General features: G+C 37.9%; 1 long non-coding RNA gene and 1 other non-coding gene across 4 annotated transcripts in view; one reads left to right on the top strand and one right to left on the bottom strand.

The window, feature by feature from the left end:
* The window catches only part of LOC113925099, a 108,433-nt gene that overhangs the window by 43,808 nt on the left and 37,644 nt on the right, over window positions 1-26,981 (top strand). For 2 of the 3 annotated variants that reach the window (XR_003520910.2, XR_003520911.2), the window contains one exon: window positions 303-440. The exons of the other annotated variant lie outside the window; for it this stretch is intronic. This is a non-coding gene — a long non-coding RNA (uncharacterized LOC113925099). The remainder of the gene's footprint in view (window positions 1-302; window positions 441-26,981) is intronic. 3 annotated transcript variants of the gene reach the window in all.
* On the bottom strand, window positions 8,353-8,455 carry LOC113926086. The gene has a single exon (XR_003521168.1). It is a non-coding gene; the product is annotated as a U6 spliceosomal RNA (small nuclear RNA).

Genomic DNA, 26,981 nt, shown 5'->3' on the forward strand with positions numbered 1-26,981 from the left:
TCAGAGAATTTGGGTAATGTATGAAGAAAAAAATCAGGATAGGTCCTATGGTAGATTGTATTTTCCCAAGATGAACACCACCATTGGATCCATGCCCCGTTCTCCATTTATAATGACATTAACAACCCTTCCATCAAGTGACAGAATCTCTATCCCCTCTCCTTGGACCCAGGCAGACCTTTGTGACTGATTTGCTCATGGAACACAACAGAAGTAAGTTCTGTATGACTTCCAAGTCTAAGTTAGAAAAATTTCTTGTTTTTCTATCGTCTTCTCTTGGGACACTTGCTCTGTAAATCCAGACACCTTGAAATGAAGAGGCCAAGAGGAAGCCTCTGGAAAGGCACACAAGATGGGACCCATACCAAGAGGAACTGAATCCCCAGGCCCTCAGCCTTCCCTGAGCTCCAGCTGACAACTAACCTCAAATTGCCAGCCATGTGAGTGAGCCATTCTGGAAGTGAGTCATCCAATGTCCAGTTGGGGGATGTCACATGAAACAGAGATAAGCCTTTCCCACTGTGCCATGCCCAGGTTGCCGATTCTGTGCTAAATATGTGGTGTTGTTTTAAGTCACTAAGTTTGCCAGAGTGGAATGGGCAATAAATAACCAGAACAAGACCAGAAAGGGAATTATTTACCTAGCCAAAGCTAGCTGAGTTTCCACAGTTCTTTGAAAGGAGGAATTGAAAGTTTCCCTCAGTACTCCATTTTGTATAATAATACAAATATGACAAATATGTCATTTCCCCCACACTTTATTACCTCCTAAATAGTGTATGTGTAGAGAATTCTCACTTCATTATATAGGTTAGGTGTTCTCAATAATTCTCTTGGCAGTCCTTACTAAATTTTGAATTATACTTTAAGTAAAAGTATTGTTTTGGTTCAGTCTATAGAATGTTCAATTTCAAACAACATAATGGTTAATAACCTGTTACCCTAAAAGGGGTACAGAGCATAAACAATACTCTACAAAATTGTGATTTGCTCAGGCTACTTTTTGATTAGGTGAGTAACACGCTATAGTTATAAAGATTGTTGTGTGGGAAAAAGAATGCTTCCTGAAACATTTTTTCCCAAAGCAGAGTGGTGTATTTCCAAGAAGTATAATCCAGACCCTCTGTGTAACAATAGTGAGTACAAGGATCCATTAAGTGTGTCTTTGTAAAATATACATAGCACATAATTTATTCATTTAAACATACTTTAGCAAAGATTTATTTGAGAACCACTGTGTGCCAACATAAGCTTAGACATAGAAGATACAGAGGTGAATGAAACACATTGTTCCCTGATGGGACACTAAGATGGTAAAAAATATATATACCGAAGTAGATAAAAGAGATAGCATGCCAAGGTGGGATGGGGGTGGGCAAGCAAGGTTGCTCTTTTATATAGGATGTTCAGGAAAACCCTCCTGATGCAGTAACATTTGAGCAAAGAGTAAATCAGATAGCTACCTGGGAGAAGCATATTTCATGTTAAGGAAACAGCAAATGGAAACACTGCAAAATGAGAGCAGTCTTAGTGCATTCAGAGGGCTCAAAGACACTATTGTGGCTGCAATAGAACAAGCAAGGTGCTGAGTGGAAAGATAAGCAGTAGTGGGTGGGAGAGACAGGTCATGCAGAGACATGGGATATAATAGAGACATTGAAAGGGATTTAGCTCAAAGAACAAATATTGTGAAGATGTCAATGCTACCTAGAGCAATCTACACATTTAATGCAATCCCTATCAAAATACCATCAACTTCTTTCAAAGAAAGGGAACAAATAATCCTAAAATTTGTATGTAACCAGAAAAGACCCCGAATAGTCAGAGGAATGTGGAAAAAGAATAGCAAAGCTCGTGGCATCACAATTCCGGATTTCCAGCTCTATTACAAAGCTGTCATCATCAAGACAGTATGGTACTGGCACAAAAACAGACACATAGATCAATGGAACAGAATCGAGAGCCCAGAAATGGACCCTCAACTCTATGGTCACCTCATCTTCTACAAAGCAGGAAAGAATGTCCAATGGAAAAAGACAGTCTCTTCAACAAATGATGTTGGGAAAATTGGAAAGCCACATGCAAAAGAATGAAACTGGACCATTTCCTTACACCACACACAAAATAGACTCAAAATGGTTGAAAGACCTCAATGTGAGACAGGAGTCCATCAAAATCCTAAAGGAGAACACAGGCAGCAACCTTTTCGACCTCAGCCGCAGGCACTTCTTCCTAGAAACATCGCCAAAGGCAAGGGAAGCAAGGGCAAAAATGAACTATTGGGACTTCATCAAGATAAAAAGCTTTTGCACAGCAAAGGAAACAGTCCACAAAACCAAAAGACAACCAACAGAATGGGAGAAGATATTTGCAAATGACATATCAGATAAAGGGCTAGTATCCAAAATCTAGAAAGAACTTATCAAACTCAACACCCAAAGAACAAATGATCCAATCAAAAAATGGGCAGAAGACATGAACAGACATTTTTCCAAAGAAGACATCCAAATGGCCAACAGACACATGAAAAAGTGTTCAACATCGCTTGATATGAGGGAAATCCAAATCAAAACCTCAATGAGATACCTCCTCACGCCAGTCAGAATGGCTAAAATTAACAAGTCAGGAAACGACAGATGTTGGCGGGGTGGCGGAGAAAGGGGAACCCTCCTACACTGTTGGTGGGAATGCAAGCTGGTGCAGCCACTCTGGAAAACAGTATGGAGGTTCCTCAAACAGTTGAAAATAGAGCCACTCTATGACCCAGCAATAGCACTACTGGATATTTACCCCAAAGATACAAATGTAGGGACCCGAAGGGGTACATGCACCCGAATGTTTATAGCAGCAATGTCCAGAACAGCCAAACTATGGAAAGAGCCAAGATGTCCATCCCCAGATGAATGGATAAAGAAGAAGTCGTATATATATACAATGGAATATTATGCAGCCATCAAAAGGAATGCAATCTTGCCACTTGCAACGACGTGGATGGAACTGGAGGGTGTTATGCTGAGTGAAATAAGTCAACCAGAGAAAGATATGTATCATATGGTCTCACTGATATGAGGAATTCTTAATCTCAGGAAACAAACTGAGGGTTGCTGAAGTGGTGGGGGGTGGGAGGGATGGGGTGGCTGGGTGATAGATATTGGGGAGGGTATGTGCTATGGTGAGCGCTGTGAATTGTGTAAGACTGTTGAATCGCAGACCTGCACCTCTGGAAAAGATAATACATTATATGTTAAAAAGAAAAGAAGAAGATAGTAGGCAGGATAAAATGAAGGGGGGAAAATCGGAGGGGGAGACGAACCATGAGAGACTATAGACTCTGAGAAAGAAACTGAGGGTTCTATAGGGGAGAGGGGTGGGGGATGGGTTAGCCTGGTGGTGGGTATTAAAGAGGGCATGTACTGAAATGGAGCACTGGGTGTTATACACAAACAATGAACCATGGAACGCTACATCAGAAAGTAATGATGTAATGTACGGTGATTAACATAATATAATAAAATTTTAAAAAATAATATAAAAAATAAAAAGAAAAGGATTTAGCTTTTATTGAGTGATTATAAATATACATATGCATTATAGAATGAATGCTTGTGCCTTCCCCAAAATTAATATGTTGAAGTCCTAACTTGGAGATGGAGCTTTGGGGAGGTAATTAGGGTTAGATTAGGGTGGAGGGTGGAACATTCATGATGGAATTACTGGTCTTCTAAGAAAAACAAGAGAGAAATTTCTCTCATTCTCTGCACTCACGTACTAAGGAAAGGCCACGTGAGGACTTAGCAAGAAAGCAGCTGTCTACAAGCCAGGAAGGGAACCCTCACCCAAACCCAGCCTTCCTGGCACTCTGATCATGAACTTCTGACCTCTAAAACGGTGAGAAAAGAAATCCTTGTTGTTGAAGCCACCCAGCCTGTGGTATTTTGTTTTATATATATATGCTATACAGTACAACTGCAGGGTCAAATGGGTTTTAAGTCAAGCCTGACATACAATTTTCTTTGAAAATATCCTCTTTTTTTCCTCCTCTCACTTCCTCAGTCCACTTTTACTAGCTTTCTGGTAACAAAGGTGCTAATTGTGCAGTTCTTTGCCTAAAATTGCCTAATAATTGGTTTCAATTACAACTTTTCCAGTTGTACTTCTAAAATGCTAGTTTTCTGAAATTTGAGCAAAAACATGAGCTTTGGGAGGTGTGTCACTCTACTGATTGAAATGTCTTTTGTTAAAGTCTTTTACAAACCGTGTCACAAAAATTAAAATAAAAAGTCTTCTCTAATATGCGTATTACAATTTTATTGGTAGGGATTTTATAGATTGCCCTGGCTCTAAGAAGAAAACGGTATTTTCTTAATTGAGTGAGAAACTCTTGTCCATTATATGGAATTCCTTTGGTCTATAGTTATTGTTTGCTTGCTTGCTTACCAATTAAGTGAATATTTCTCTTATTATCAGGTGTTTCCTTTGGTTAAAACAGATGGGACTTCTTACTTTTCTTTTGGGGGTTTAGCTATCTAATTTCACACATAAGAGACTATAAGGCAGAGTTGAATTTTGCCTGCCAGCACAGGCTCTCAAGAGCCAGTGACTTTTTCACCTCTCCTGGCTACATTTTATGTTCAGGTAGTTTCTCCTGAGCTCTTTAGAAGTCCCATGTCATCTCTGTGATTACTGCCAAGTTTGTTTTCTCTAGGTTTCTGTCTTTGATTTTTGCAGGAGTGCTCGGCACCACAGGATGGTAAATCCTTTGAGGATACAGAGACTCACTTCACTTCCTGGAGCACCTCTTACTCTCATTTCCTTCATCTCTTTCCTTGTTCCTTGTGTCACTTCTCAGCACTGCTTCCTACTCCTGTTCCTGCTCCATCCCCTCCCCTTTTCCCTCCTTCCCTAGTCTTTCTCTTCTCCAGCATTTGTATTCAGGCTCCTTGGCTCACATTTTTTTTCTAGGTTTCTGTGGGATTTTCACCAACTTTCTGCACGATGGGTGGGACTGTTTATCATTTCTCAGTCAAGACTGTTTTTAGGAGGAGAAATAATTGCCTTCTTGGCATTCATCTCCAGTAAACAAACACAGAAGAAGCAAGCAAACCAACAAGCCCTAGCATGGGGGGTGGGGTGGGGGGGCTTTCTTCTCCCTGCCTTTAAGACTCATGAAGTCGTAATGGGCCAGACATCACAAGTGTAGAGTTAGGGCTGAAATGGTTCTTCGGACCTCTGCTCTTGAACTTTTAACTATGAGCAGAGGTTCTGTAAGAAATCTGTAATGTTTTCAAATCCAAAGGGCAAGGAGATTATGAGTTAACATCTGGGCCCATAACATTTCTAAGAATGAGATGATATATCATTTGGGGGAAAAACTGAACCCCTCTTATAAAGAACGTGGCTCACCTTGTGCGGTACTTCCCCCACAGACATAAATGTGGTATTTATGTCCTAGGGAAAACAAGGTCACAAAAATAAAGTGCATTGACGGTATTATAGAGACTCAAAAAATACATTTTTTCCAACTTTGTTTGGATTCTCCATCTTTCATGGCAGCTTTGGTTTTTATGCTTATGAGTCATAGTAAGAAAATTTCAAAACAAAGCTGACAAGATTTATAGAGATTTCATTCCCTTATTTTTAAAAGAAACACTTTTATTGGAGGAAGGTAGGCATTCATCTCTCTCATATGTCGTTGTCTTGATTGCATTGGGCACCATAGCAAAAATGTTCATCTGGTTGTTTACGGAGAAGCAAATAATCCTATTAAGTTTAGACTAGAAAAATTTAAAGAGCCACATAATTCTGAACTTTGGAGTCAAAGAGATCTGGCTTTACCTCTTGTTCCCTGTGTGGCCACAGACAACTTTCTTAAGCTCATTGAGCCTGAGTTTTCCTATCTAGAAAACCAAACTTTAATATTTGTGCCTACCTCTTAGGATTATCATGAGAATTCAATGAGGCAATAGCACATGAGGCACAGTTAGCAGCATGCCCGGCACAGAGTAAATGCTCAGTAAATACTAGATCATATTATTAGAATTTACTGTTATGATCATTTTGCATTTTCATTGTCTATGACTTATTAACAGCAGTAAGTAGTATATTTTCCTCCACTACTAACTGGAAACCTCAGTCAATTCACTTAGCCTTCTTTATCCCTCGTATATATATATCCTCCTAAATGAGATGTCCTTTACATATAGAGGATTATGACAGCTACTTAACTCTCCATAACCTATTTTTGGATCCGCATTTTGTTGTCCAAATGATAATATTTAATGACAGAGGTTCTGTGACATGCTAGTTCTATGGTTTGAGTTACAAAAGGAACTTTAGGGTGCTATGGATCTCCTCCTTTTCCCTCATCATACAAACACATTCTCTGTGATTACTGTTGATGATATCCAGAATCTCTATTAAATTAATACATTATGACAATAAGTCATTGTAACATACAACCTCTTATAACACATATTTTTGACCTTACTAATTTCCAAATAAAAATAACTGTCTTTCTGTCTCTGTCCCTTCTATCTAATAATTGAGACCTTCATATATGTAAGTTAATAATAGAATCCAGTTGCTAGTGTTCTGCTAACTAGAAACTAATTATGTACATATTGTTTTGCTTCTTCTGAGGAAGACTGAATTCAACTGAGTTTAAAATGTCTTGACCAAACAAAAAAGCAGGAAATAGTAACTGGTAAAACCAGGATTCAACATTGGTCTGTCAATCACAAAGGAAGTGGCCTTAACTATCACATATGACCATACAGTGTATGGATGACTGCTAAGGAAGATTTTTTTTAGGCAGCCATTATAGGGAAAGATATTCCCCAAAGTGAACAATACCAAACTGTGGTGTATGTGGTATTGCTTTCCTTTTCCCATGCATTATTCAGGTGGTTGTTGACCCATAGGGGCTACACCTGTTACTCTACAGACAGCCTACAAATCTTACAGTATAAATAATAGAAGAGCTTGATGGATTCTTGTGAATTTACACACCATGCCAAGTTTCCAGCAACCTAGCTCTACCAGTTTCTGTGTTAGTTGACACAGGGTGGAATATTTACACTGCTGATTTCTCGGAAAGGTAGTAAGAGCTGTGTGGCAATAAAGGATCATTTAGCTCATCTATTGGCTGGAACTTATATTTTAAAAATGTAGGCTAGATGCATTCTTAACAGATAATCTTTAAATCATCCCAGCTGCATTTGATATATGGAGAAACCACAGGAGGTGGTATATGTTCAAGTGGCTACAGACATTTGCTGGGGGTGTTTTATCGCATGTGTGTGCAAAGCTCCAGAGCAAATGCAATTTGTCTTCCAAAAATGACATTATACAGCTTTACATGAACTTGGCATGAGTTAAGGCATCTTTTGTGCTTCACGGTTAGTATTTAGATACAGAAATTAGTCATGAAAGATGTAATGCAGTTATTTATAAATGACTGCTTTGCTAAAAATAATTTCGGTTGCATACAAGAAATCCTGTCTTCTCCAAATTGTGTGAGATTTTCACTGTCTTCAGATTACACTTCAGAGCATAGTTTCAATGGCTTATCTACCCACATACACATGCGCGTGTGCACACACACACACACACACACACACGTACACATACATACACATATACCCCTTGGGGTCCTTGGTTAAGAATTAGAGAGTAGTGACTTGGCTCTTCTGCAGGAGAGGTTCTTTGCTGAACATCTCAGATCCTAGCCCTTGGGTGCCCCATTTCTGGAATTCCTTCCCAGAGCAGTTCAATCTTCTTGATGTGGTGCTAGTTGGTGTGGCTTCTGGAGAATATGCCTCACTTAGTCACATGACTAAAATGAGACAGCCCAAATCTGCTATTGCCAATTATGATAATACCATCAAGGCAAGTCTTTGTTTAGAACTTTGGAACTTTTATTTGATGCATCAAGATGACTTGATAGAATTGTGATAAATTTCTCTCTACTAGTTCATTAAATAATATTCTTGCTCTATATTTGTATTTTGGTGATTTGTTACTAAAGTTTAAATGAACGTGTTAAAAACATCAAAAAAAAAAATTCACCTGGTCCTCCCACTTGGATTTGCCAATGAAAAAGCCCCATCCAAAATCATTCCTTTCCACTATTTTCTATTTCAGCTCCCTTTTTATTTACTTCATAGCATTCATTCATCACAATTTGTAATTACTTTACTTCTTTTACATCAACTTCAGAGAGCACAGATCTTGCCTATTTTTTTTACCATTGGATCAAGCAAGCCCTCTGAATGGCAAAATGAAGTCCCTCAATAAATATTTATTGAACTAATGACTGAAGTATATTCTTAATCCCCTTTATCTACTTCACTCCAAAATATGGAACATTTCATGAATTGCATGTCATCCTTGTGCAAGGGCCATGCTAATCTCTGTATCATTTCAATTCTCGAGTATGTGCTGTTGAAGCGAGGGCTATCCTATAAGATTTGAAGACATATATTCTAAAATAAAGGTCCTGGGTTCTGATCTGAGTGTCCTTTCACATACCTTTATAAATAATGTTTGAGAGGGCAAACAAGAGGTAGACTCTAGAATATATAAAAATATTTTTCTACAGACAACCAAGCTGAGAATGGTAGACTTTGGGTGGAAATATTGGGGAAAGGAAGGAAGGGAGTTTGAATAAGTATGGGAATTATATTTGCTTTAATCTAGGCTTAATATATTAAGTTAAAATTCCATACTGAGTTGGAGAAAGAATCGTCTTAATATTAAATAAAAAAAGTGGTTTTGCCACCGTTAAGCCAGAATCTAGAACAAGTATAGGCGATAGCAAAATTCTTGATCAAGAAATTGGCCTTGAGTTGGTTTCTTCTTAGTCCTGTTCTCTTATAGCATACATTTTGAGATTGTAAGCAGGTCTCGGTCACCTATGTAAGTGCTAATGACTGAATCAAAATGGTGCCTATTGATTGTCAAATCTATGCTATTGACTTCAGAGTCAATATTAAATGTGAAAAAATGGAAAGAAAGCTACTGGGCAAAGTGAACTATATTAATCTTCCTCAGGGCAAATGTGAGCCTGCTCATCCTGAAAGTAAATAGCCATCTTACAAGTACTTATGTAAAAGGGTATTTAGGGATGTGTGTGTGTGTGTGTGTGTGTGTGTGTGTGTGTGTGTGTGTGTGTGTTTGCAAACAGTATAGATGGATGGACAGACAGAAACAGGTATCAAATGCTTTAAATTTACCAATATATGACAGAATTATTTATGCTAAACAATTAGGCACAAATTGATTTTTCAAGAGTCTGAAAATGGCTCAGTGACTTATGATACACCCTTATGATCCAATATTTTCATAAAAGAAGCTCATTTCCCAAAATGCCCATGCTCCCACGCTCACCATAGAGATGACTCTCCATCAATTCCACCCTTTGGCTTAGAAGACAACCTCTGCCTGCCTCTCCACACGTTATTATTCAAGGTTGAAAGACTTGCTAAACTTATTGGTAAATGAACGTCTTCATTAGTTCACATTTTCACTAGTGTAGAATTACTTTACCTCACAGTGGGGATACAGTCTTTTAGGCCTTTATTATTTTCCTTGGGCTTTTCCTTGGGCTTCCTTCTTTGGGATCTGAAAGATAGTTAGTGGAATCCTTACCTGGGTCTTTTTTCCATATGAAAGCACACCCAGCTCAGGACCCAGGGCCTGCATTTTAGAATATATGTCTTCAAATCTTACAGGATAGCCCAGGATCCTGGAATTGAACCCTGTGTTGGTTTCCCTGCTCAGCACGGAGTCTGCTTCTCCTTCTGCCCCTGCCCTGCTCATGCTTTCTCTCTCTCTCAAATAAATAAATAAAAATCTTAAAAAAAAAGAATACACTTATCATAATGAGGAGAAGGTAATGCATGCAACTGCTGAATCATACTGTACCTGAAAGTAATATGACACTGTATGCTAATTATACTTCAATTTAAAAAAAAATCTGATAGAACAAGTTCTCCCTGTTTATTCTTCCTTTTTAAGGTTTTAGTCATTTGTAGACCTTTATTTTTCAAATAACATTTTAAGTAACTTTACTGAGTTCTCAAATACCTAAATAGATCTCAATTGATTTTGTACTAAATTTATAGAAGAAAAGATACAGTACCGTCATCTGTATAACATCAAGAACTTTTATCCATGACCATGGAATGTTTCTCTATTTGTCTTCTATTAGAGTATTAATTTTCCCCAAAGAGGATATGAGGTAAGTGTAGTAAATGGGAAGATTTAGCAAGGCCCATTTGCTAGGATTCTTTTGGGGGTATCTTTGTCTTCAGAGAAAAGGAACATCCTTTTCTCTGGTCATAGGGAGGGCACCTCTCACGTGAGAATTTTATGATCTGTTTCAGTAGAGAAGGGTGGGGCGAAGGTCAGAGTGACCTTTCTACTTCTGCCATTTTCTCAAACTCCTTCAGCTTAAAATAGTCAATACGTCAAAGTGCCATATTTGGAGTTAGCATGTCCTGAACTCTATCAAGTACAAAGGGAAATCCTCAAATATTAACCATATATAAGCCTCATGAATGCTATATATAGGTCAGTTTTAAAAGAATTTCAAAAAAAGAGAAATATAATATTCCTGCAAATAATTTCTATTTTCTGGTTCAAATCTAATAATTTTTTAAAGTAGAACTTTTACTTAGAATTGCACAAGTAGAAAATTGAGGGGGAAATTCTACTGGTAATGAGCAAAAATTATTAATATAATTTAATTTACTGGGAAAGTGACTATTTCTAAGGAAAACAAAGCAATCTATTTCAGACTGATCACAAAGAGTAAACCCCAATATGCTTCATGGTTAATTCTTTAGGACCTAAGTTTTAATTATGGAAGATTCTCATAGAAACATTATTTGATGAGAGAGAGAGAGAGAGAAGAGCAAGAGACTTTCCTATTCACTATCTTCCTTCCTATCCACTTTCCCAAACATTATGTGATAGTTGAGCCTTGCCAATATAATTCTACTTAATCATTTTTATGACAGTTAAGTTGCCAAATTTTTCATCAAACATCAACTAAATGTTGGAAAAATACAGTTTGTGGCACATTTAATTTAGTGCTCTACAAAAAAAAAGAGAGATTATGTAAAGACTGAATTTATACATGCAAGGTAAATGGAAGAAATGGGGATGTTTTTCTGATAGTCAGTGCTGACATCAAATTTAACCTTGGGATACCTGGAATGAAGTGTCTTCTGACGGAAAGTAGTTGAGAAACTAGCCCCAATTTTTCACTTCACTTCAAGTAAATAGCACCTATTTCACTTCAAGCAAAAAAAAAAAAAATTGGTTTTATGCTAAAGAAAGAAAAACTACAGAAGGAAAAGCTAAACACCAATACCTTAGGAGTTGAGGAAACTATTTAATTGTTATTTTTAAAAAGAGCTTGATGGAAATCACTTACAAATTTGGATCACAATCTGCGTTCCTTAACGTAGGTTACTGTTATCTGTGGTTCTAATCTGAGATAACCTGACAGTTTAACCATGGCTAAGAGATCTCTTTTGTTCAACAGCGTTTTGTTAACCAGCTGTCTTTTTGAGGTAGAAAACTGAATTTGTTAATATAAATAACACACCGGGAGGATATGAACTGTCAAAACAGTGTAAAAGACCTCAATCTAATTTTTATATTCCTGTCATCCTGGGTGGGTTCCCTGAGAGACAATAATGAAGAGTGCAGAGGGAAAACTCTTAGAGGATTTTTTACTCTTACAATTTATAGTAAATTGTTTTTTGACAGCTAGCTTAGGGCTTTGCCCCTCCTCTTCTAAGGAATCATGCAAAGAATGTGTGAGCCTAGGAGTCTAAGGCAGTATTTTTCTTAAACTGATAATGAACACAGAGCCAAAACTGAAACCCAAGGTCACAGATAATGGAAAATACACCATAGGCATTTTCATTGCGTTTATGTTTTTAATGATGTCTTCATTGTCTCTTATTGGATTTTTGTTTTGTTTTCTTTTTACAGTCACTTATGTTTCCTGCTCTTTGCCATTTGCTTTCGGGCTGGCACTAGCACTTCCATAAAGTATCTTAATGGCCCCCCGCAGGGCTTCTGTAGTGAAGGGTCTGCTAATGTTTCCATTATGACCCTGGTCTCAGAGATCTTTATATCACAGTCATCCTAATTTGCATTAGACCATGGGGAACATGTCACATAGGTCAGTCTTGGGAGCAATATTTTTTGATACACTTGGAAAAAATTATAGATTAAATTCCTCAGCAGTTGTGTAGCTCTAGAGCACTGAATCTAGTTACAGTAGCATTTGCTAGGGTTTTAGCTGAGTAACTTCCATAAAAGTTAATTGAAATTATCTGAATGAAGCCTCAGGTGATGCTTCGAAAATAGAGACTAACCGTGTACTGCTTTGTTCTCCTCTCACCTTCTTCTTTGCCTGAAATAGTGCTGTAGCTGATTGAGCTAGAATATCATCTTATAGATGAAGGTGGAATGACATAATAATTAAAAACAAACTGTACCTTTGTTTAATAAAGACTCCCAATATGAACACAAGACAAAGCAGTTGTTTTGAAATGTTAGAGTGACCTAGAGTAGTGATAAAAGAAAGATGCAAATGCCCATGGCATAGAACCCCTGGGAACAGACATGCTGTCCCAGTGTGGGGGTGTCACACTTGATGTGAATACAAAGGGAATTAGATACTACTTTGCAAAATGTTTGTGATCTATTTTTTTGTTATAAAATGTGATGAGTATTTCAAAAATTTTATTTAAATCCTGAATAAAAAGTCAAGAAATTAATAAAAAAATAAAAGGGAAAGATTCTATCCAAAAATATAGATGGTTTAAAAGTTTTTAGACATGTAGCATTCGTTTATTCTTTGAATCTTTACAATAATCTTTTGAATCATGGGAAAGATTCCAATTTTCAAAATAAGTAAACAAATTACTGGCAGCATGGATTTTGCAGGTAGACCTGGATTTAAATCCTGCCCTACCATTTACTAAGTGAAGGTTTGGAGCAAGTTACTCAATTTCATCAGTTACGAACTTGCACATGGGGAATGGTGCTGTTGTAAGGGACCAATGAGATTCATACATCATTTCACACCATCTTAGCACAAAGAAGGCACTGAGATTGTTCTTTCCTCAACTTGTTTCTTTGAGAATATGGGGGCTTATTTAACATCATAGAAGGTTAATAGCAAATATAAAATTAAAATATGAGTGGTTTGACTTTTGGCCTGAATTTGTTACACTCTATACCTTGCTCCTCACAATTAAAGATAATTCACCAAATATTCTCACATAATTTTACTTTAGTTTACTCATTTTCTAATCAAATTAGAAAGGGTTGTATTTGTGGAAGCATGGTATAGAACAAAGTATTATGTGAATAACAGAACAATATCTGATCTCAAGGAGGAAAATTTCTTTCCTTCCAAATGAATCTGGAAAAAACAAGGAAAATGAGAAAAATTTGTACTATCCACCAGAAGTCATGAAACAAAATGTGTAGAATCTACCACAAGGTCCCACAGAAAACTAAAACCTAGAATGTGAAAATTGAAGGAGATAAAGTTAACCTATATAGATAATAACATATTGTGACCTTTCATTCTTGATATCTAAATCACTCTCTAGTGAGTTAGTTATTTTACACAGAGTATCACACAGGATGTGTTTCGAGAAAATACTTAAATTACAGTGTAATTATATGTGTCCAATTGCCTGGAATAGTTTCTGTTTAGGTTTGCTGTCCATGTGTAATTATTAAGAGGCCACCTTTCACTCTCAAGCAGTGTCTATATCTGGATGATGAATTATATGGTCACCCTTTCAGTTAAGGACACAAATCCCTGTTGTGAGGATAGGTAGCATTCTATCATAATTCTTAACCCAATACCAGGCACATAATCACTTTGGCTACATACGTTCATTACTCCTTATCACAATCGAGCCCCCAGAGTTCAGGGCTTTTTTTAAAACAGAGTGTGAAACTGGGAATGACTATCAGATTGGGACCAGAGTGTGAATGTTTGTAGGAACAGAAGAAGGAGAGCCACAGTGGGATACGTACACTAAATTGAAATTAAAGCATTAATATTTTTAAACTGTTGCTAGTGAGGAACGATGAATAGTGGGTAGCAGCCAGACTGAGTGTCCAGATGCTGGTCAATTTCTCGTATACGACCCAGTTACATACTCAAAGCCCAAGGTTTGGAGTGCATATTCAATTGTTGATAACCTTGTCACTATTGTTAACAGCCACATCATTTCTTCCTATAGACTGTTTTGATTGATTATATATATATATGTATATATCTCATATATATATATATATATACATATATATATGAGAAAATTTATCATGTTATGCTAGTTCACTATGATCAGTTGTTTGTCTTAGTTTCTTGTTGGAGTGAATAGATTAACTCCTGTATACCAGTTAAATTACTGGGTTGAACCATGTGAAATTGTTGCTTTTTAATCCTTTGCCTTAAAAGCAGAATTCTATCTGGCTTAATCTAATATAATCCTATTAAGATAGGAAAAGGATGATGGAGAGCTTAATTTAGCATGGTAAATGATCCTGAAGCAAGACAGAGAGGGAAAGAGAGTGAGGAGGAGGAGGGGGGTAAGGGGGTATAGGGAAAAGTGTGAGGGAGGAGGTGGGGGGTGGAAATAGGGAAAAGTTACTAAGAAATGCCTATTGAACACCTATTTCCACATGCCAAGGAACTGTGCCAGGTACCTGGGACTTAAAATAGACATTCTCTCTTCTGTCATGGCACAGGCTATTGGGAATATAAATTAAAAGTTCATTGTGTACTTTATCCATTCACCTGTCAATGGACAACTGGGCTCTTTCCATAGTTTGGCTATTGTGGACATTGCTGCTATAAACAATGGTGTGCAGGGTATTATGCTAAGCGAAATAAGTCAATCAGAGAAAGACAATTATCGTATGGTCTCATGTGCAGAACTTAAGAAACAAAACAGGATTATAGGGAAGGGAAGGAAAACTGAATGGGAAGAAATCAGAGAGGGAGACAAACCATGAAAGACTCTTAACTATAGGAAAGAAACAGGGTTGTTGGAGGGGAGGTGGGTGGGGAGAAGGAGTAACTGAGTGATGGGCATAAAGGAGGGCAGGTGATGTGATGAGCACTGGGTGTTATATGCAACGGATGAATAACTGAACTCTACATCTGAAACTAATGATACACTATATGTTAACTAATTGAATTTAAATAAAATAAGTTAAAACACAAAAAAAGAGTTCATCATCTCTTTTTGTCTTGTTTTTAAAGATAAATTCTGAGAGAACAGCTTCTCTTCCTCCTTTTGTTTTATATTTTCCTCTTTCCCTTTTTAGGTTTTCTTCCATTCCAGAATATTTTTATATTAATTTGCAATCATTTTTGCTCCTCAGTCTGAAAGCCTAAACTCCTATCACTCTAAAGCATCTACTTCATTATGGCTTGTATTAGTTCCTTGTTTTGAGATCTGTGCCTCCTTCTCTCAAAGCACCCCAAGGTAAGCCCCTTGAAGACAGGGAATGAGAATTATTCATCTTAATTAACATGTGCTGTACTCATTATATTCCTGGGCTTAGATGTTGCTCAATAAATTCTCATGAAAGCAAATAATGTCCAGTGTACATTGATGCACTGTCTAGGCTATTGAGCTTCAGCAAGTATGAACATATTGATAATATAGGTATAACCATTGCTACTCACTACCCAGAAATTAGATGTAGTCACTGGATATTATGTTTTGAGATCAATTAAAATAATTTGTTTTTCTCATATATGGGTAGCCTCAGGCTCTGTTTCCCCTCAGTCTCTTTTTTAATGTGAACTTTAATGGGAATTATTTTTTATTAAGCAGAATGAAATAAAATAGTTTTGCAATTTGACTCAGTGTTTGCTGCTTTTTTATGCAGTCATGCATGAGCTAAAAATTTTTACTAAATGATATAAAACATGATGAAAATTTTCTGTGAAAAGCTACAGGAGCCTTCAACTATCTAATTTTTCTCCTTACCTCTTTTCCTGAAAGGAGACCTTGAATCTGTAACCTGAATCACTCTTACTTGTCCTAAGATGTCAGTGGAAGATTGGGACAGCCAAGCTGGAAGGTCACCAAGAGACTTGCTAATGCACAATTTGTCTTGCTTCCTGCATTTCACAATTTTTATAACATTGAATCCACTTGAATAACATAATAGGAAATACATAGCAATTTACTCCTTAAAACAAATGGGAATCCACCTATGTGTATATTGTGGGGAGGAATTATGTGCACATACACACACAATGCACATTTCATTTTAGATTTGAGAAAATATATAAGAAAATATTAATATATTCAGTTGAAATTTTGTTCCATATATATTACACAGTATATTTTTATATTGTGTATATATATGTTAAATATATATAACATATATGTGTATATGTTATACTTTAGTTAAACAGCTTATTATTTAAACTGGTTCTACTAATAAGTGTATATATTGCCCTCTAAATACACTATTCCTGGCAATATTTTTAAAGAAGCATTAAGTAGTAAATTTTGAATAAGTTTATGTGTTTTATAGAGAATTTTTTCCAAAAGAATCATTATAATGTTCTCCAAAACCTAGGGAAACCAAAATCTAGAATTATGAGTTTAGGAGTGAAAGGATTTTCAGCAGCTTAGGGATTTGCCCTTAGCAGAGAACTGTCCCTGGTTCCCCTGGTTGACGGGCTGTGCTAGAGAATTGAAGACTAATGTGTTCTGTCAGGTAAAGGTCACAATGACTCAGGGTTTTACTCTTTTTGGGTGAAAGGCATCGAACTGATTCACAGGGTAATCACTTTGTTGTCTAAGAATAACAAACTGAGTTCTAGTAGTAAATTCTATTTTGGCAACTGGGGAACATCCTAAACAGTTTTTGTTTTTTAATTCAATTTATTTAACCTAAAGCAAAAACGAAAACAGTATACCCATTTCTCCCACTGTCAAACCCCTGCCTCTGGCAACCACCAATCTGTTCCTTGTATCAATGAGTTTTATATTTTATATAAAATTTTGCCTGACTTATTTCATTTAGCATGATGCCCTCGAGTTCATCCATGTTGCTGCAAATGGCAAGATTTCATTATCTTTTATGGTTGAGTGATATTCCATTGTGTATATATACCACATCTTCTTTATCCAGTCATCCACTGTTGGACATTTAGGTTGTTTCCCTATCTTGGTTATTGTGAATAATGCTTCAGTGAACATATGGGTGCATATATCTTTTTTTAAAATTTTTTATTGTTATGTTAATCACCATACATTATAACATTAGTTTTTGATATAGTGTTCCATGATTCATTGTTTGTGCATAACACCCAGTGCTCCACGCAGAATGTGCCCTCTTTAATACCCATCACCAGGCTAACCCATCCCCCCCACCCCCTCCCCTCTAGAACCCTCAGTTTGTTTTACAAAGTCCATCGTCTCTCATGGTTTGTCTCCCCCTCTGACTTACTCCCCTTCATTCTTCCCCTCCTGCTATCTTTTTCTTCTTTTTTTTTCTTAACATATATTGTATTATTTGTTTCAGAAGTACAGATCTGTGATTCAACAGTCTTACACAATTCACAGCGCTCACCGTAGCACATACCCTCCCCAATGTCTATCACCCAGCCACCCCATCCCTCCCACCCCCCCACCACTCCAGCAACCCTCAGTTTGTTTCCTGAGATTAAGAATTCCTCATATCAGAGAGGTCATATGATACATGTCTTTCTCTGATTGACTTATTTCACTCAGCATAACACCCTCCAGTTCCATCCACATCATTGCAAATGGCAAGATCTCATTCCTTTTTATGACTGCATAATATTCCATTGTATATATATACCCCATCTTCTTTATCCATTCATCTGTCGATGGATATCTTGGCTTTTTCCACAGTTTGGCTATTGTGGACATTGCTGCTATAAACATTGGGGTGCACATACCCCTTCGGATCCCTACATTTGTATCTTTGTGGTAAATACCTAGTGGTGCAATTGCTGGATCATATGGTAGCTCTATTTTCAACTGTTTGAGGAACCTCCATACTGTTTTCCAGAGTGGCCGCACCAGCTTGCATTCCCACCAACGGGGTAGAAGGGTTCCCCTTTCTCCGCATCCCCGCCAACATCTGTCGTTTCCTGACTTGTTAATTTTAGCCATTCTGACGGGTGTGAGGTGGTATCTTATTGAGGTTTTGATTTGGATTTCCCTGATGCCCAGTGATGTTGAGCACTTTTTCCTGTGTCTGTTGGACATTTGGATGTCTTCTTTGGAAAAATGTCTGTTCATGTCTTCTGCCCATTTCTTCATTGGATCATTTGTTCTTTGGGTGTTGAGTTTGATAAGTTCTTTATAGATTTTGGATACTAGCCCTTTATCTGATATGTCATTTGCAAACATTTTCTCCCATTCTGTCGGTTGTCTTTTGGTTTTGTGGACTGTTTCTTTTGCTGTGCAAAAGCTTTTTATCTTGATGAAATCCCAATAGTTCATTTTTGCCCTTGCTTCCCTTGCCTTTGGCGATCTTTCTAGGAAGAAGTGGCTGCAGCTGAGGGCAAAGAAGTTGCTACCTGTGTTCTCCTTTAGGATTTGGATGGACTCCTGTCTCACGTTTAGGTCTTTCAACCATTTGGAGTCTATTTTTGTGTGTGGAGTAAGGAAATGGTCCATTTCTTTCTTCTGCATGTGGCTGTCCGATTTTCCCAACACCATTTGTTGAAGAGACTGTCTTTTTTCCACTGGACATTCTTTCCTGCTTTGTCAAAGATAAGTTGACCATAGAGCTGAGGGTCCATTTCTGGGCTCTCGATTCTGTTCCATTGATCTATGTGTCTGTTTTTGTGCCAGTACCATACTGTCTTGATGATGACAGCTTTGTAATAGAGCTGGAAGTCCGGAATTGTGATGCCGCCAGCTTTGCTTTTCTTTTTCAATATTCCTCTGGCTATTCGGGGTCTCTTCTGGTTCCATACAAATTTTAGGATTCTTTGTCCATTTCTTTGAAAAAAGTGGATGGTATTTTGATGGAGATTGCATTGAATGTGTAGATTGCTCTAGGTGGCATTGACATCCTCACAATGTTTGTTCTTCCAATCCATGAGCATGGAACGTTTTTCCATTTTTTGTGTCTTCCTCAATTTCTTTCATGAGTATTTTATAGTTTTCTGAGTACAGATTCTTTGCCTCTTTGGTTAAATTTATTCCTAGGTATCTTATGGTTTTGGGTGCAATTGTAAATGGGATCGACTCCTTGATTTCTCTCTCTTCTGTCTTGTTGTTGGTGTATAGGAATGTCACTGATTGCTGTGCATTGATTTTATATCGTGCCACTTTACTGAATTCCTGTATGAGTTCCAGCAGTTTTGGGGTGGAGTCTTTTGGGTTTTCCACATACACTATCATATCATCTGCAAAGAGTGAGAGTTTGACTTCCTCTTTGCTGATGTGGATGCCTTTTATTTCTTTTTGTTGTCTGATTTCTGTGGCTCGGACTTCTAATACTATGTTGAATAGCAGTGGTGATAGTGGACATCCCAGCCGCATTCCTGACCTTAGGGGAAAAGCTCTCCGCTTTTCCCCACTGAGAATGATATTCACTGTAGGTTTTTCATAGATGGCTTTTATGATATTGAGGTATGTACCCTCTATCCCTATACTCTGAAGAGTTTTGATCAAGAAAGGATGCTGTCCTTTGTCAAATGCTTTTTCTGCATCTGTTGAGAGGATCATATGATGGTTCTTTCTTTTGTTAATGTATTGTATCCCGTTGATTGATTTGCAGATGTTGAACCAACCTTGCAGCCCAGGGATAAATCCCACTTGGTCATGGTGAATAATCCTTTTAATGTACTGTTGGATCCTACTGGCTAATATTTTGGTGAGAATTTTTGCATCCATGTTCATCAAGGATATTGATCTGTAATTCGCCTTTTTCATGGGGTCTTTGTCTGGTGTTGGGATCAAGGTAATGGTGGCCTCATAAAATGAGTTTGGAAGTTTTCCTTCCATTTCTATTTTTTGGAACAGTTTCAGGAGAATAGGTATTAATTCTTCTTTGAATGTCTGATAGAATTCCCCTGGGAAGACATCTGGCCCTGGGCTTTTGTTTGTTGGGAGATTTTTGATGACTGCTTCAATTTCCTTAGTGGTTATAGGTCTGTTCAGGTTTTCTGTTTCTTCCTGGTTCAATTTTGGTAGTTGATACATCTCTAGGAATGCACCCATTTATTCCAGGTTATCTACTTTGCTGGCATAGAGTTGCTCATAATATGTTCTTATAACTGTTTGTATTTCTTTGGTGTTGGTTGTGATCTCTCCTCTTTCGTTTATGATTTTGTTGATTTGGGTCATTTCTCTTTTCTTTTTGATAAGTCTGGCCAGGGGTTTATCAATCTTCTTCATTCTTTCAAAGAACCAGCTCCTAGTTTCATTGATCTGTTCTACTGTTCTTTTGGGTTCTAGTTCATTGATTTCTGCTCTGATCTTTATTATTTCTCTTCTCCTGCAGGGCTAAGGCTTTATTTGCTGTTTTTTCCCTAGCTCCTTTAGGTGTAGGTTTAGGTTGTGTATTTGAGACCTTTCTTGTTTCTTGAGAAAGGCTTGTATTGCTACATACTTTCCTTTTAGGACCGCCTTTGCCGTATCCCAAAGATTTTGAACAGTTGTGTTTTCATTTTCATTGGTTTCCATTAATTTTTTAATTCTTCTTTAATTTCCTGGTTGACCCATTCATTCTTTAGTAGGATGCTCTTTAGCCTCCATGTATTTGAGTTCTTTCCGACTTACCTCTTGTGATTGAGTTCTAGTTTCAAAGCATTGTGGTCTGAAAATATGCAGGGAATAATCCCAATCTTTTGGTACCAGTTGAGACCTGATTTGTGACCTAGGATGTGATCAATTCTGGAGAATGTTCCATGGGCACTAGAGAAGAATGTGTATTCCGTTGCTTTGGGATGGAATGTTCTGAATATGTCTGTGAAGTCCATTTGGTCCAGTGTGTCATTTAAAGTCTTTATTTCCTTGTTGATCTTTTGCTTAGATGATCTGTCCATTTCAGTCAGGGGGGTGTTAAAGCCCCCCACTATTATTGTATTGCCCTCAATGTGTTTCTTTGCTTTTGTTTTAATTGCCTTATATAATTGACTGCTGCCATGTTAGGGGCATAGATATTTATAATTGTTATATCTTCTTGTTGGATAGACCCTTTAAGTAAGATATAGTGTACTTCTTCATCTCTTATTACAGTCTTTGTTTTAAAATCTAATTTGTCTGATATAAGGATTGCCACCCCAGCTTTCTTTTGGTGTCCATTAGCATTGTAAATTGTTTTCCACCCCCTCACTTTCAATGTGGGGTTGTGTTTGGGTCTAAAATGAGTCTCTGGCAGACAGCATAATGATGGGTCTTGTTTTCTAATCCAATCTGATAGCCTGTGTCTTTTGATTGGGGCATTGAGCCCATTTACATTCAGGGTAACTATTGAAAGGTATGAATTTAGTGCCATTGTACCGCCTGTAAGGTGACTGTTACTGTATATTGTCTCTGTTCCTTTCTGATCTATGCTGCTTTTAGGCTCTCTCTTTACTTAGAGGACCCCTTTCAATATTTCTTGCAGGGCTGGTTTCGTGATTGCAAATTCCTTTAGTTTTTGTTTGTCCTGGAAGCTTTTGATCTGTCCTTCTATTTTCAATGACAGCCTAGCTGGATATAGTATTCTTGGCTGCATATTTTTCTCATTTAATGCTCTGAATATATCATGCCAGTCCTTTCTGGCCTGCCAGGTCTCTGTGGAGAGGTCTGTTGCCAATCTAATGTTTCTACCACTGTAGGTTACAGATCTCTTCTCCCGAGCTGCTTTCAGGATTTTCTCTTTGTCTCTGAGACTCGTAAGTTTTACTATTAGATGTTGGGGTGTTGACCTATTTTTATTGAATTTGAGAGGGGTCTCTCTGTCTCCTGGATTTTGATGCCTGTTTCCTTCCTCACATTAGGGAAGTTCTCTGCTATTATTTGCTCCAATATACCTTCTGCTCTCCTCTCTCTTTCTTCTTCTTCTGGGATCCCAATTATTCTAATGTTGTTTCATCTTATCGTATTGCTTATCTCTCGAATTCTGCCCTTGTGATCCAGTAGTTGTTTAGCTCTCTTTTTCTCAGCTCTTTATTTTCCATCATTTGGTCTTCTATATCGCTGATTCTCTCTTCTGCCTCATTTATCCTAGTAGTTAGTGCCCCCGTTTTTGATTGCATCTCATCAATAGCCTTTTTGATTTCGACTTGGTTAGATTTTAGTTCTTTTATTTCTCCAGAAAGCATTTCTCTAATAAGGTCCACACCTTTTTCAAGCACATGTAGTATCTTTAAAGTCATGATTCTGAACTCTAGGTCTGACATCTTACTAATGTCCATATTGAGTAGGTCCCTGGCAGACGGTACTACCTCTTGTTCTTTTTGCTGAGTTGATTTTTTCGTCTTGTCATTTTGTCCAGAGGAGAATAGATGAATGAGAGAACAAAATGCTAATAGGTTAACAACGTCCCTGGCAAATATAGTCTATACAAATCAGAAAAGACCTGAAACCAGGGGAAAAGAAAGGGAAAGAAAGAAAAAATAAAGAAAAAGATAAAAACAAACAAAAACAGAGTGAAACAAAAAAAAAACAGAATATGATCAAATATGATCAGGCTAGTGCATAGATCAGTGCCACACACTAGATTTTGGGCGTATTTTGGTCTGTTAGAAGAAAGTGCCTCCTATAATTTTAAAGGAAGAAAGACTTATATATGTACAAAATAAGGGTTGATACAATGAAGGGATGGAAGATGACTGTAAAGATGAAAATTATAAAAGATTTAATAAAAGGAATTGATAAGATAAGAAGTTGTTTGAAAAAAGAAAGAAGAAGATTTAAAGAAAAAAGAAAGAAAAGAAAAAAGAAAAAGGAAGAGAATGTGATCAGGCAGGAGACTAGAACAAAGCCATACACTAGTGATTTAGGGTATATTTTGATCTGTTAGAAGAAACTGTATCTCAAAATTTTAAAGGGAGAACAACTTATATATATATATGCCAAAAATAAGGGTAACTACTACGAAGGGATAAAATATGACTCTAAAAATGAAAAATAAAAAATGTTATTTTAAAAAAGGGATTGATGGGGCGCCTGGGTGGCTCAGTTGGTTAAGCGACTGCCTTCGGCTCAGGTCATGATCCTGGAGCCCCAGGATCGAGTCCCGCATCGGGCTCCCTGCTCAGCAGGGAGTCTGCTTCTCCTTCTGACCCTCTTCCCTCTCGTGCTATCTCTCATTCTCTCTCTCTCAAATAAATAAAATCTTTAAAAAAAAAATAAAAATAAAATAAAATAAAATAAAAAAGGGATTGATAAGATGTTGGTTGAAAAAGGGAAAAAGAAATTCAAAAAAAAAACAGTTAAAAAAATTAACTTTGAAAAACTAATGAATCATGGTAAAAAAGCCATGAATTCTATGTGCAGTATTCCCCTAGCGCTGGAGTTCTCCCGTTCTCCTTGATCGGTAAACTTGGTCTTGGCTTGCTGGCTGTTCGTGCTGATCTTCTGGGGGAGGGGCCTGTTGCCGTGGTTCCCAGATGTCTTCGCGGGAGGCGGAATTACGGGCCCTTGTCGGTCCGGGCTAAGCAATCTGCTCGGGTTTGCTCTCAGGAGCTTTTGTTCCCTGCAAGCTCTCGGTACAGCTTTGGAGGACCAGGGCGAAAATGGTGGCCTCCCAATCTCTGCCCAGAGCAGGTGAGAACTCGGGGCCCCACTCCTCAGTGCGCCCCCAGAGAAAAGCAGTCACTCCCGTCTCCCCGGTCTCTGGCCGCACTCCGTGCTCACCCGGCCTGTGACCGAGCGTTTCTATGTCTGGCACCCGACCCCGTGTGGAGTCTCCAAACCCAGCAGATTGCTGCGGTGTGCTCCCGCACCGCTCCTCCCAGGGGAGGAAGGGGAGTCTCCCCAGCTCTGCCACTTGTTGGGTCCCTGCTGGAGGAGCAGTGGCCCGACTAGGCCGCAGATCACAATTTATGGCAAAACCGAGCTGAGAGCCTGCGCCTCGGCTCCGTCTCTGCAGCCGGCTTCCCCGCTCCGATACCTGGGAGCTCTGCCGCACTCAGGCACCCCCGTTCTTTCTGTGACCCCGAGGGTCCTGAGACCACACTGTCCCGCAAGGGGTCCACCCCCAGTTTAGCCACTGGAGCGAGTCCCTCAGCAGAGCCGACTTCCAAAAGTTCTGATTTTGTGCTCCGTGGCTCTATCACTTGCCAGAAGCGGCTGACAGAGGCCCCCTCCCCCGACGTCTATCGTCCCGAATATCGCCTCGGATTCACTTCTCCACACGTCCTACTTTCCAGTAAGTGGTCACTTTTCTGTTCAGAGAGTTGTTGCTATTCTTTTCTTCGATCTCCTGTTGAGTTCGTAGGTCTTCAGATTGGTTTGATCCCTATTCAGCTGAATTCCTGAGACCAGACGAAATCCAGGTCTCTTACTCCTCCGCCATCTTGCTCTGCCTCGTGCATATATCTTTTTGAGTTCATGTTTTCATTTTCTTAGGATAAGTATGCAGAGTGGAATTGCTGGATTGTATGGCAGCAGTATTTTTAATTTTTTGAGGAACCTCCATACTATTTCCCATGGCGGCCCCACCAGTTTACATTCCCACTGGCAGTGCACAAGAGTTTCCTTTTCTCCACATCCTCACCAATAGTTGTTATTTTTTGTCTTTTTGATAATAGCCTTTATAGTAGGAGTGAGGTGAGTATGGAATATCTTTCCATTTATTTGTGTCTTTAATTTCTTTCACTAATGTCTTGTAGTTTTCAATATATAGGTTTTTCTCTTCCTTGGTTAAATTTATTTCTAAATATTTTATTCCTTTTGATGTGATGTAAATGGTATTTTTTTTAAATTTCTCTTTCTAACAGTTCATTATTAATGCATAGAAATGCAACAGATTTGGGGCACCTTCGTGGCTCAGTCGGTTAAGTGTCCTACTGTTGGTTTCAGCTCAGGTCGTGTGATCTCGTGGGTCATGAAATCGAGCCCTGCATTCGGTTCCCACTCAGCTGGGAGTCTGCTTGATGATTCTTTCCCTCTGTCCCTCCCTCCACTTGCACTTGTGCGTGTGTGCACTCACACACTCTTTCTCAAATAAATAAATAAATCTTTAAAAAAAAGAAATGCAATAGATTTTTGGGTATTTTGTATCCTGCATCTTTTATGACATTTGCAAACAGTGGCAGTTTCACTTCTTTCCAATTTGGATTTTTATTTCTTTTCTTACCTAATGGCTCAGGGCTAGGACTTTGAATACTTCGTTGACTAAAAGAGGTGGTAGTGGACATCCTTGTCTTGTTCTTGATCTTAAAGGAGAAGATTTCAGTTTTTCCTGGTGAGGATGGTATTAGCTGCCAGTTTGCCCTATATGATATTTATTATTTTGAGGTATCTTCCCTCTGTAACTGCTTTGTGAGAATTTTTAGCAAAAATGGATGTTGAATTTTGTCGAATGTTTTTTTCTGCATCTGTTGAGTTGATCAAATAATTTTTTTTCCTTCATTTTGTTAACATTTTGTATCACACTAATTGATTTGCAGGTATTGAACCCTCCTTGATCTCTGGAATAAATCCCACCTGACCATGACATATGATCCTTTTAATGTATTGTTGATTTTGGTTTCCTAACATTTTGCTGAGGAATTTTGCATCTATGTTCATCAGATATAATAACCTGTAATTTTCTTCTCTTGTGGTATCCTTATCTGGTGTTGGAATCTGGTGCTGGCCTTGTAAAATGAATTTAGGAGAGTTTCCTCCTGGGGCACCTGGGTGGCTCAGTCAGTTAAGCACCTGCCTTCAGCTCAGGTCATGATGGCAGGATCCTGATCAAGTCCTTCCAGGCTCCCTGCTCTGTCGGGAGTCTGCTTCTCCCTCTCCCTCCACCCCTCCCCCCTGCTCGTGTTCTCTCTCACACTCTCTCTCTGAAATAAATAAAATCTATATTAAAAATAAGAGTTTCCTCCTGTTCTATTGTTTTTTTTTTTTTGAAGAGTGAAAAGGATTTATACTAATTCTTCTTTGAATTTTTGGTAGAATTCACCAGTAAAGCCATCTGGTCCTGGACTTTTGTTTATTGTTAACTTTCTGATTAGTGATTCAATCTCCTTACAAGGAATCTGTCTGTTCAGATTTTCTATTTTATCATGATTCAGTCTTGGTATATTTTATGTTTCTAGGAATTTATCCATTTCTTCTAGGTTGTCAGTTTGTTAGCTTATAATTGTTCATTGCCATTTCTTATGATCCATTGTATTTCTGTGGTATCAATTGTAACATCTCCTCTTTCATTTCTGATTTTATTTATTTGAGTCCTCTCTCTCTTTTTTCTTGATGAGTCTAGTTAAAGATATGTCAAAGATTCTATTTTTCTTTTCAAAGAATGAGCTTTTAGTTTTATTGATCTTTGCTATTGTCTTTCTACTCTCTCTCATATGTCTGTTCTAATCTTTATTATTTCCTCCTTTCTACTAATTTTGGCCTTCATTTGTTCTACTTTTTTAGTTCCTTGAAGTGTAAAATCAGGTTTATTTGAGATTTTTCTTGTTTTTTGAGGTAAGCATTTATCACTATGAACTTCCCTCTTAAAACTGCTTTTGCTGTATCCAATAAATTTTGGCATATTCCATTTCCATTTTCATTTGTCTCAAGGTATTCTTTTATTTCTCATTTGATTTCTTCTTTGATTCATTGGTTGTTCAGTAGCATATTGATTAATCACTGCATATTAGTGAATTTTTCAGTTTTTTTGTGTAATTAATTTCTAGTTTCACACCATTGTCATCAGAAAAGATACTTGATATGATTTCAAGTCTCTTAAATTTATTAAGATTTGTTTTGTGGCCTAACATACAA

Source organism: Zalophus californianus, chromosome 2 (assembly GCF_009762305.2).
Source record: "Zalophus californianus isolate mZalCal1 chromosome 2, mZalCal1.pri.v2, whole genome shotgun sequence".
Lineage (NCBI taxonomy): Eukaryota > Metazoa > Chordata > Mammalia > Carnivora > Otariidae > Zalophus > Zalophus californianus.